Source organism: Salvelinus namaycush, chromosome 3 (assembly GCF_016432855.1).
Source record: "Salvelinus namaycush isolate Seneca chromosome 3, SaNama_1.0, whole genome shotgun sequence".
Lineage (NCBI taxonomy): Eukaryota > Metazoa > Chordata > Actinopteri > Salmoniformes > Salmonidae > Salvelinus > Salvelinus namaycush.
Window position 1 is genome coordinate 4,675,330 of NC_052309.1, and position 12,796 is coordinate 4,688,125.

The window sequence follows — 12,796 nt, forward strand, 5'->3', positions numbered from 1 at the left end:
AATAGTAAGGAATTCTCAAGGTTTTGCTCGCCTGAGGTAGAGTATCTCATGATAAACTGTAGACCACACTATTAACCAAGAGTTTTCATCTACATTCTTTGTAGCTGTCTATTTACCATCACAAACCGATGCTGGCACGAAGACTGCACTCAATGAGCTGTATAAGGCCATAAGCAAACGGGAAAACACTCATCCAGAGGCGGTGCTCTTAGTGGCCGGGGACTTTAATGCAGGGAAACTTAAATCCGTTTTACCTAATTTACACCAGCATGTTAAATGTGCAACCAGAGGAAAAATAACTATAGACCACCTTTACTTCACACACATAGACGCGTACAAATCAAATCAAATGTATTTATATAGCCCTTTGTACATCAGCTGATATCTCAAAGTGCTGTACAGAAACCCAGCCTAAAACCCCAAACAGCAAGCAATGCAGGTGTAGAAGCACGGTGGCTAGGAAAAACTCTAGGCTAGGAAACACTTTTTGCAGCAAGTGATTTCCATTTTTACAATTGACCATCGTGTTCAACTATTTGCAATGCTTCAATGCAACAATGTTATCATATCTGGCCAAAAGTGATCACACCAATGCACTTCTCCTCAACTTTCCCCAAATGCATTTTCTATGCCGTAGGTTGTATCAATAGTTTCTGCGTTTTGCTTCCATGTTTTAAAATAATTGGAGAATTAGGTGAATATGGTCTGATACACCACGGCTTTCAGCCAATCAGCATTCAGGGCTCAAACCACCCTGTTTATAATTCTAGATCTGTGATGCCTGTGATCATAACATTACAGTCCGTTTACTAAAGGAAGAAACCAGTAAATTGTGTATACTGTACAGTACATTTATGTCTTAAAGCTGATTATTCTTTCCTAACACAACGCAGACTGTATTGCAATTTAAATATAAGCAGCATATGCCTTGTATAATATAAGCCATTTAGCAGACATTTTTATCCAAAGTGACTTACAGTCATGCGTGCATACATTTTGGGTTTGGGTGGCCCCGGGAATTAAACCCACAATCCTGGCATTGCAGCGCCATGCTCTACTAACCAAGCCCTACCTTGTGCAGGCGTTCTTTCTTTATTCATAAAATCTGTTATATATGGTCCTCTCAAAGACACTTTGGTGACACTATACCTCCCTATACCTCTCTCAAGACACTATACCTCTCATTTTAATATGTGCCCCCTCTCTCTCTCTCTCGCTCTCTCGCTCTCTCGCTCTCTCGCTCTCTCTCTCTCTCGGTCTCTCCATTCAGCCTCTAAGCTCATTTCCTCTGACACCTCCACCTGGCAGTCAGGGCTCTCCCTGTCACCCTGCTGTTCCCCAGGCTGGCACTGCCATCCATTCCTATGCCACCCTCCAACCCCTCCCCTTGGAGGACTCCTCACCACTCCAGGACATGGCCGGGCTTCCTCTCCACAGGATGCTGGCTCCATCGCTGTGATACACTGAGACGGTTCCCCCAGTCCTGTGAAACACTGAGACAGTTCCCCCCAGTCCTGTGTTACACAGACTATTTCCACAGTCCTGTGTTACACTGAAATGGTTCCCTCAGTCCTGTGTTACACTGAGACTGTTTCATTTACATTTACATTTAAGTCATTTAGCAGACGCTCTTATCCAGAGCGACTTACAAATTGGTGCATTCACCTTATGACATCCAGTGGAACAGCCACTTTACAATAGTGCATCTAAATCTTTTAAGGGGGGGGGGGGGGGGGGGGTCAGAAGGATTACTTTATCCTATCCTAGGTATTCCTTAAAGAGGTGGGGTTTCAGGTGTCTCCGGAAGGTGGTGATTGACTCCGCTGTCCTGGCGTCGTGAGGGAGTTTGTTCCACCATTGGGGTGCCAGAGCGGCGAACAGTTTTGACTGGGCTGAGCGGGAACTGTACTTCCTCAGTGGTAGGGAGGCGAGCAGGCCAGAGGTGGATGAACGCAGTGCCCTTGTTTGGGTGTAGGGCCTGATCAGAGCCTGAAGGTACTGAGGTGCCGTTCCCCTCACAGCTCCGTAGGCAAGCACCATGGTCTTGTAGCGGATGCGAGCTTCAATTGGAAGCCAGTGGAGAGAGCGGAGGAGCGGGGTGACGTGAGAGAACTTGGGAAGGTTGAACACCAGACGGGCTGCGGCGTTCTGGATGAGTTGTAGGGGTTTAATGGCACAGGCAGGGAGCCCAGCCAACAGCGAGTTGCAGTAGTCCAGACGGGAGATGACAAGTGCCTGGATTAGGACCTGCGCCGCTTCCTGTGTGAGGCAGGGTCGTACTCTGCGGATGTTGTAGAGCATGAACCTACAGGAACGGGCCACCGCCTTGATGTTATTTGAGAACGACAGGGTGTTGTCCAGGATCACGCCAAGGTTCTTAGCGCTCTGGGAGGAGGACACAATGGAGTTGTCAACCGTGATGGCGAGATCATGGAACGGGCAGTCCTTCCCCGGGAGGAAGAGCAGCTCCGTCTTGCCGAGGTTCAGCTTGAGGTGGTGATCCGTCATCCACACTGATATGTCTGCCAGACATGCAGAGATGCGATTCGCCACCTGGTCATCAGAAGGGGGAAAGGAGAAGATTAATTGTGTGTCGTCTGCATAGCAATGATAGGAGAGACCATGTGAGGTTATGACAGAGCCAAGTGACTTGGTGTATAGCGAGAATAGGAGAGGGCCTAGAACAGAGCCCTGGGGGACACCAGTGGTGAGAGCACGTGGTGAGGAGACAGATTCTCGCCACGCCACCTGGTAGGAGCGACCTGTCAGGTAGGACGCAATCCAGGCGTGGGCCGCGCCGGAGATGCCCAACTCGGAGAGGGTGGAGAGGAGGATCTGATGGTTCACAGTATCGAAGGCAGCCGATAGGTCTAGAAGGATGAGAGCAGAGGAGAGAGAGTTAGCTTTAGCAGTGCGGAGCGCCTCTGTGATACAGAGAAGAGCAGTCTCAGTTGAATGACTAGTCTTGAAACCTGACTGATTTGGATCAAGAAGGTCATTCTGAGAGAGATAGCAGGAGAGCTGGCCAAGGACGGCACGTTCAAGAGTTTTGGAGAGAAAAGAAAGAAGGGATACTGGTCTGTAGTTGTTGACATCGGAGGGATCGAGTGTAGGTTTTTTCAGAAGGGGTGCAACTCTCGCTCTCTTGAAGACGGAAGGGACGTAGCCAGCGGTCAGGGATGAGTTGATGAGCGAGGTGAGGTAAGGGAGAAGGTCTCCGGAAATGGTCTGGAGAAGAGAGGAGGGGATAGGGTCAAGCGGGCAGGTTGTTGGGCGGCCGGCCGTCACAAGACGCGAGATTTCATCTGGAGAGAGAGGGGAGAAAGAGGTCAGAGCACAGGGTAGGGCAGTGTGAGCAGAACCAGCGGTGTCGTTTGACTTAGCAAACGAGGATCGGATGTCGTCGACCTTCTTTTCAAAATGGTTGACGAAGTCATCTGCAGAGAGGGAGGAGGGGGGGGGGAGGGGGAGGAGGATTCAGGAGGGAGGAGAAGGTGGCAAAGAGCTTCCTAGGGTTAGAGGCAGATGCTTGGAATTTAGAGTGGTAGAAAGTGGCTTTAGCAGCAGAGACAGAAGAGGAAAATGTAGAGAGGAGGGAGTGAAAGGATGCCAGGTCCGCAGGGAGGCGAGTTTTCCTCCATTTCCGCTCGGCTGCCCGGAGCCCTGTTCTGTGAACTCGCAATGAGTCGTCGAGCCACGGAGCAGGAGGGGAGGACCGAGCCGGCCTGGAGGATAGGGGACATAGAGAGTCAAAGGATGCAGAAAGGGAGGAGAGGAGGGTTGAGGAGGCAGAGTCAGGAGATAGGTTAGAGAAGGTTTGAGCAGAGGGAAGAGATGATAGGATGGAAGAGGAGAGAGTAGCGGGGGAGAGAGAGCGAAGGTTGGGACGGCGCGATACCATCCGAGTAGGGGCAGTGTGGGAAGTGTTGGATGAGAGCGAGAGGGAAAAGGATACAAGGTAGTGGTCGGAGACTTGGAGGGGAGTTGCGATGAGGTTAGTGGAAGAACAGCATCTAGTAAAGATGAGGTCAAGCGTATTGCCTGCCTTGTGAGTAGGGGGGGAAGGTGAGAGGGTGAGGTCAAAAGAGGAGAGGAGTGGAAAGAAGGAGGCAGAAAGGAATGAGTCAAAGGTAGACGTGGGGAGGTTAAAGTCACCCAGAACTGTGAGAGGTGAGCCGTCCTCAGGAAAGGAGCTTATCAAGGCATCAAGCTCATTGATGAACTCTCCGAGGGAACCTGGAGGGCGATAAATGATAAGGATGTTAAGCTTGAAAGGGCTGGTAACTGTGACAGCATGGAATTCAAAGGAGGCGATAGACAGATGGGTAAGGGGAGAAAGAGAGAATGACCACTTGGGAGAGATGAGGATCCCGGTGCCACCACCCCGCTGACCAGAAGCTCTCGGGGTGTGCGAGAACACGTGGGCAGACGAGGAGAGAGCAGTAGGAGTGGCAGTGTTATCTGTGGTGATCCATGTTTCCGTCAGTGCCAAGAAGTCGAGGGACTGGAGGGAAGCATAGGCTGAGATGAACTCTGCCTTGTTGGCCGCAGATCGGCAGTTCCAGAGGCTGCCGGAGACCTGGAACTCCACGTGGGTCGTGCGCGCTGGGACCACCAGGTTAGGGTGGCCGCGGCCACGCGGTGTGAAGCGTTTGTATGGTCTGTGCAGAGAGGAGAGAACAGGGATAGACAGACACATAGTTGACAGGCTACAGAAGAGGCTACGCTAATGCAAAGGAGATTGGAATGACAAGTGGACTACACGTCTCGAATGTTCAGAAAGTTAAGCTTACGTTGCAAAAATCTTATTGACTAAAGTGATTAAAATGATACAGTACTGCTGAAGTAGGCTAGCTAGCAGTGGCTGCGTTGTTGACTTTGTTAGAAAGTGTAGCTGGCTAGGTAACCTCGATAGCTAGCTAGGTAACCTCGGTAACTGGCTAGATAATTAGTCTAAACTACACAATTGTCTTAGATACAAGGACAGCAAAGACAACTATGTAGCTAGCTAACACTACACTAATCAAATCGTTCCATTGTAATGTAATAGTTTCTACCGTGCTGCTATTCGGTAGAAGTTGGCTAGCTAGCAGTGTGACTAGGTAGGAGAACGGCAGCGCGGCGGACGAAAATAGCTGGCTAGCTAACCGATAATTACTCTAGACTACGAATGTAATAGTTTCTACAGTGCTGCTAACACTACACTAATCAAGTCGTTCCGTTGTTCCGTTGAATGTAATAGTTTCTACAGTGCTGCTATTCGGTGGCTAGCTGGCTAGCTAGCTAGCAGTGTTGACTACGTTACGTTACGTCAAAAGAACGAAAATAGCTGGCTAGCTAACCGAAACTGGCTAGCTAACGCAACTATCTTAGATACAAAGACAGCAAAGACAACTATGTAGCTAGCTAACACTACACTAATCAAGTCGTTCCGTTGTTCCGTTGAATGTAATAGTTTCTACAGTGCTGCTATTCGGTGGCTAGCTGGCTAGCTAGCTAGCAGTGTTGACTACGTTACGTTACGTTAAAAGAACGAAAATAGCTGGCTAGCTAACCGAAATTAGTCTAAACTACACAATTATCTTTGATACAAAGACGGCTATGTAGCTAGCTAAGATCAAGCAAATCAAACCGTTGTACTGTAATGAAATGAAATGAAATGTGATACTACCTGTGGAGCGAAGCGGAATGCGACCGGACAGCAAGGTGGAATCAGGGGCAGACTGTTTCCACAGTCCTGTGTTACACTGAGATGGTTCCCTCAGTCCTGTGGTACACTGAGACTGTTTCCACAGTCCTGTGTTACACTGAGATGGTTCCCTCAGTCCTGTGTTACACTGAGACTGTTTCCACAGTCCTGTGTTACACTGAGATGGTTCCCTCAGTCCTGTGTTACACTGAGACTGTTTCCACAGTCCTGTGTTACACTGAGATGGTTCCCCCAGTCCTGTGTTACACTGAGACTATTTCCACAGTCCTGTGTTACACTGAGATGGTTCCCTCAGTCCTGTGTTACACTGAGACTATTTCCACAGTCCTGTGTTACACTGAGATGGTTCCCTCAGTCCTGTGTTACACTGAGACTATTTCCACAGTCCTGTGTTACACTGAGATGGTTCCCCCCGTCCTGTGATACACTGAGAAGGTTCACTAGTACTTATTGCTGCTGCTATACAGTATGTTGACTGTGTGGTTACTATCCACTGCAAGTCCAGCAACAGTTATGTCACTTGGGGATAAATATAATTTATTGAATTGAACTGAATTGAACAGTGCACTGCTCGATGAGACAGCCTAATTAAGAGCTACCCATGACACGTGTTCAGAGAGTCAGAGACAAACAGTGGAAGGGTTATATCCAGAGGATGATAGCCAATCCTGGGTTGTATTCATTAGGTAACAAACGGAAGAAAACAGGCTGAAACAGGGAGGGATCTGATCTGGTGAGGACAGACGAGCACACCGGTCGCACGCCTGAGCTGTCCTTATTACGAATGTCCTGATGCGAGTCCATGACCTCACATAGGAAGTAATCACTATGACAGGATGCAGGTGTGTAAGGCTAGCAGGACAGGAAGAGAGCTAATTTTAAGACTGAATGGTGAGTGGAAGGACACGACATCAACACTCCTCTTAAACACAGTGGAATTATATGACATCCCCTCTCCTCCTTAATACAGTGGAAGGACATGACATCCCCACCCCTCCTAAACACAGTGGAAGGACATGACATCCCCACCCCTCTTAAACACAGTGGAAGGACATGACATCCCCACCCCTCCTAAACACAGTGGAAGGACATGACATCCCCACCCCTCCTAAACACAGTGGAAGGACATGACATCCCCACCCCTCTTATTAAACACAGTGGAAGAACATGACATCCCCACCCCTCCTAAACACAGTGGAAGGACATGACATCCCCACCCCTCCTAAACACAGTGGAAGGACATGTCTTCCTCACTCCTCCTAAACACAGTGGAAGGACATGACATCCCCACCCCTCCTAAACACAGTGGAAGGACATGTCTTCCTCACTCCTCCTAAACACAGTGGAAGGACATGACATCCCCACCCCTCCTAAACACAGTGGAAGGACATGACATCCCCACCCCTCCTAAAGACAGTGGAAGGACATGACATCCCCACCCCTCCTTAACAAAGTGGAAGGACATGACATCCCCACTCCTCCTAAACACAGTGGAAGGACATGTCTTCCTCACTCCTCTTAAACACAGTGGAAGGACATGACATCCCCACCCCTCCTAAACACAGTGGAAGGACATGACATCCCCACCCCTCCTAAACACAGTGGAAGGACATGTCTTCCTCACTCCTCCTAAACACAGTGGAAGGACATGACATCCCCACCCCTCCTTAACACAGTGGAAGGACATGACATCCCCACTCCTCCTTAACAAAGTGGAATGACATGACTTCCTCACTCCTCAACACAGTGGAAGGACATGACTTCCTCACTCCTCAACACAGTGGAAGGACTTGTCTTCCTCACTCCTCCTAAACACAGTGGAAGGACATGACATCCCCACTCCTCCTTAACACAGTGGAAGGACATGACATCCCCACTCCTCCTTAACAAAGTGGAAGGACATGTCTTCCTCACTCCTCCTAAGCACAGTGGAAGGACATGACATCCCCACTCCTCCTTAACACAGTGGAAGGACATGACATCCCCACTCCTCCTTAACAAAGTGGAAGGACATGTCTTCCTCACTCCTCCTAAGCACAGTGGAAGGACATGACATCCCCACTCCTCCTTAACACAGTGGAATGACATGACTTCCTCACTCCTCAACACAGTGGAAGGACATGACTTCCCCACTCCTCCTTAACACAGTGGAAGGACATGACATCCCCACTCCTCCTTTACACAGTGGAAGTACATGACTTCCTCACTCCTCCTTAACACAGTGGAAGGACATTAATTCCTCACTCCTCCTTAACACAGTGGAATGATATGACATCCCCTCTCCTCCTTAACACAGTGGAATGATATGACATCCCCTCTCCTCCTTAACACAGTGGAAGGACATGGAAGATGGGCTGTTATGGCACTCTGGCTGTTATGGCACTCTGGCAAGAAGGAAAGTTACACACATTAACAGTTTCATTCTATGTTATGGAATATGAAATAATTGTATTGTCCTTATATATATATATATATATATATATATATATATATATATATATATATATATATATAAATATATATATATATATATATAGATATATATATATATAATATATACTATATACAGTGGGGAGAACAAGTATTTGATACACTGCCGATTTTGCAGGTTTTCCTACTTACAAAGCATGTAGAGGTCTGTAAAAATCCAGAAAATCACATTGTATGATTTTTAAGTAATTAATTTGCATTTTATTGCATGACATAAGTATTTGATCACCTACCAACCAGTAAGAATTCCGGCTCTCACAGACCTGTTTGTTTTTCTTTAAGAAGCCCTCCTGTTCTCCACTCATTACCTGTATTAACTGCACCTGTTTGAACTCGTTACCTGTATAAAAGACACCTGTCCACACACTCAATCAAACAGACTCCAACCTCTCCACAATGGCCAAGACCAGAGAGCTGTGTAAGGACATCAGGGCTAAAATTGTAGATCTGCACAAGGCTGGAATGGGCTACAGGACAATAGGCAAGCAGCTTGGTGAGAAGGCAACAACTGTTGGCGCAATTATGACGGCCAATCACCCTCGGTCTGGGGCTCCATGCAAGATCTCACCTCGTGGGGCATCAATGATCATGAGGAAGGTGAGGGATCAGCCCAGAACTACACGGCAGGACCTGGTCAATGACCTGAAGAGAGCTGGGACCACAGTCTCAAAGAAAACCATTAGTAACACACTACGCCGTCATGGATTAAAATCCTGCAGCGCACGCAAGGTCCCCCTGCTCAAGCCAGCGCATGTCCAGGCCCGTCTGAAGTTTGCCAATGACCATCTGGATGATCCAGAGGAGGAATTGGAGAAGGTCATGTGGTCTGATGAGACAAAAATAGAGCTTTTTGGTCTAAACTCCACTCGCCGTGTTTGGAGGAAGAAGAAGGATGAGGTCAACCCCAAGAACACCATCCCAACCGTGAAGCATGGAGGTGGAAACATCATTCTTTGGGGATGCTTTTCTGCAAAGGGGACAGGACGACTGCACCGTATTGAGGGGAGGATGGATGGGGCCATGTATCGCGAGATTTTGGCCAACAACCTCCTTCCCTCAGTAAGAGCATTGAAGATGGGTCGTGGCTGGGTCTTTCAGCATGACAACGACCCGAAACACACAGCCAGGGCAACTAAGGAGTGGCTCCGTAAGAAGCATCTCAAGGTCAAAATCAAGGTCAAAATCCCTGCTGCAGTGTGTGCAAACCTGGTCAAGAACTACAGGAAACGTATGATCTCTGTAATTGCAAACAAAGGTTTCTGTACCAAATATTAAGTTCTGCTTTTCTGATGTGATATGTCATTCAATAAAATGCAAATTAATTACTTAAAAATCATACAATGTGATTATCTGGATTTTTGTTTTAGATTCAGTCTCTCACAGTTGAAGTGTACCTATGATAAAAAATTACAGACCTCTACATGCTTTGTAAGTAGGAAAACCTGCAAAATCGGCAGTGTATCAAATACTTGTTCTCCCCACTGTATATACACACACACACACACACACACACACACACACACACACACACACACACACACACACACACACACACACACACACACACACACACACACACACACACACACACACACACACACACACAGCGTCCTGTCCTGGTATTCTCTCCTTCTCCCTGCTGGTGAAATGTGCTGACTTGCTGATTGAGGTAAGTAACGTAACCCAGGCTACAGGGTAAGAACAGGGGTTATCCTGACATCAGCTGTCTGTGCAGCTCCAGCCCATTCTACAGGCCTTATTGCCATGGTGACTTAAGCCCTCCGGCTGTCGAGAGGTCATGACCTTTAGACATTTAGGGGAGGCCTGCCCTCTGATGCTAATGGCATACACTAAAGGTCAGCTGAGCGTGACCTCATTATGTGCCAATGTACAGGTAACTACTAAAATAAAGGAAACACTTGAGTAAATGAGGGATACAAAGTATATTGAAATCAGGTGCTTCCACATAGGTGTGGTTCCTGAGTTAGTTAAGGAATTAACATCCCATTATGCTTATTTTGGCTACCATGGCTAGAATAAGGGATCTCCGTTACTTTGAAAGAGGGGTCTCTAAGGAGCGTAAGGTTTTAACGTGTGTGTGTGTGTGTTTGTGTGTGTGTGTGTGTTTGTGTGTGTGCATGTGTCTCAGTCACCAGATCTAAACCCAATTGAACACCAATGGGAGATTCTGGAGAGATGCCTGAGACAGTGTTTTCCACCACCATCAACAAAACACCAAATTATGGAATTTATCATGGAAGAAAGGTGTCGCATCCCTCCAATAGAGTTCCAGACACTTGTAGAATCTATGTCAAGGTGCATTGAAGCTGTTCTCATGGTGGCCCAACGCCCTATTAAGACACTTTATGTTGGTGTTTCCTTTATTTTGGCAGTTACCTGTAGATCTACACACAGGCAGGGAGTAACACACACACACACACACACACACACACACACACACACACACACACACACACACACACACACACACACACACACACACAGTACATACAACCTTAATCTGTCCCTCTTCAAAAGCAGCCACATGGACCCCATTACATTCTATCTTCCTTCACAGAGCCTTGAAGAAGGTTATCTGTTAACTGCTCAGGTTGCTCTATGGGGCTGAAGGGGTCTTAACCCATTAACCCTTTGTGGGTTATGGACAGGTTAGCAGAACAAAGGCCAACTCAGGATTTACTGTTCAATGTCATCCAAACAGAGGCCTGGATAGGGACAGGTAACAACACTGTTTTGATGTATCCTCCTGAGTGATTGGATTGCGTGCTTCATGTTGGGTAGGATCAATTATAGACTTGACTTGAATGTGATCAATCATTATATACTGAAGATCTGGGCATGTGTGTGTGTTGTGGTTTGTGTGACTGTGTGACTAACCGATTGATTTATGACTAATGTAAAAGTCTAGTAGGCCTGCATAAACAACATCAACGACTGCTCTGTCTCTTTCTCTCTCTCTCTCGTTCTCTCTCTTTCTTTTTCTGTAAAGGAGAAGCCTTCATCTGCGTCTGCAGTTTAAAAAATATTTTATTTATAAATTTTCTGTTTTCAAACAGCTATTGCTTCTGCAGTTTTGAAATAAAAACTGTCCCCCAACCCAACCTCAGACCCAGGCAGTGGCCCCTGGAGGAGCAGGGTTACCTCCACACTGCTGCACCATTACCCAGCCAAGTGAAGTCTGACGCTGTCTGAAGCTCAGCCTGCACCACCCAGCTCAGTGGAGAGCATCATCTCTGGGCCAAGAGTGAGAAGTCTGGGCTGGGGGCTGGGTGGGTGGAGCATGAACGGAGAGAAAGAGAGAGGTGATATCAGATGGGGATTATGGTATAATCATAGATATGCCATCATAGACTACTGCCCTTCCATTATAACACATGCACAATAGCGCGCGCACACACACACACACACACACACACACACACACACACACACACACACACACACACACACTTTCACTCTCTGACATATGACCTCATACACAGGCTCAGACATATTGCAGACAGATAATCCTTACAAAGACAGGGTCATTTGATGTTACCCCGAGCCCCCCAACACACACACACACACACACACAATCATATCCTCAGCAGGAGACATGGTGGATTTGAGGTCACAGCATGTGGCTAGTATAGGGGGTTATGGGGTAGCTAGTGGATTACAGTTTTGTAGGGCAGCAGTCCGATTTATAGTTAAGTACACCGACAGGATCGACCACCAACCTACACATCCCCCCTAAACTCTCTCTCTCTCTCTGAAGATGAGTACAGCTATGTAGATACTGGCTTTGTCCTGAAATGACACCCTATTCCTTTTACAGTGCACTACTTTTACAGACCCTGGTCAAAAATAGTGCACTACTTAGGGAATAGGGTGCCATTTGGGGCGTAATCACTGTAAACTATATTCCCCAGCTGTCTCTATCACATTGCAATGTTTTTTTCTGTCAGCTCAAAGTGAGAGCACTTTATATTAACTTCTCTCTGTCACATCAATAACAGGCTCTCTCATGTTCCTCCATTCTCACCTTTTCATCAAACCCAGTGAGTCTCATTCCCTTCCTAAACCGCTCTCTCTCTCTCCACCTCCTTGTTTCATTCTCTACATTAGAGTTGTCATATTGGGGTATTTTTTTCCATCTTACAATTTGACTACTTTGGCTGTGTTTACAGCCCAATTCTGATATTTTTTCCACTAATTGGTCTTTTGACCAATCATATCAGATTTCTTTCACATCAGATCTTTCTCAGAGCTAATATGATTGTTCAAAAGACCAATTAGTGAAAAAAATATCATAATTGGGCTGCCTGTGTGAACGCTGCCTTATAGTAGATTTGGTGGGAATTTTGCTCAGTTTCTGTGTGAATGTGTCAATTAAATCTGGCAACACTGCTGTGTATCCACCTGAAGTGTCCTCGTTGTTTTCTACATATTGCCCATTTCCCTGCAGGGCTGGGCAGTACTGGTGTGCTTGTCTCAGGACTGCGGTGCGAAAGGATGTGGCAGGGCCAGCACACGGGGCCAGGCACAGGAAGGAAGGAGCTCCACTCAAATGCATCTCTATTGGACAGAGGCTAA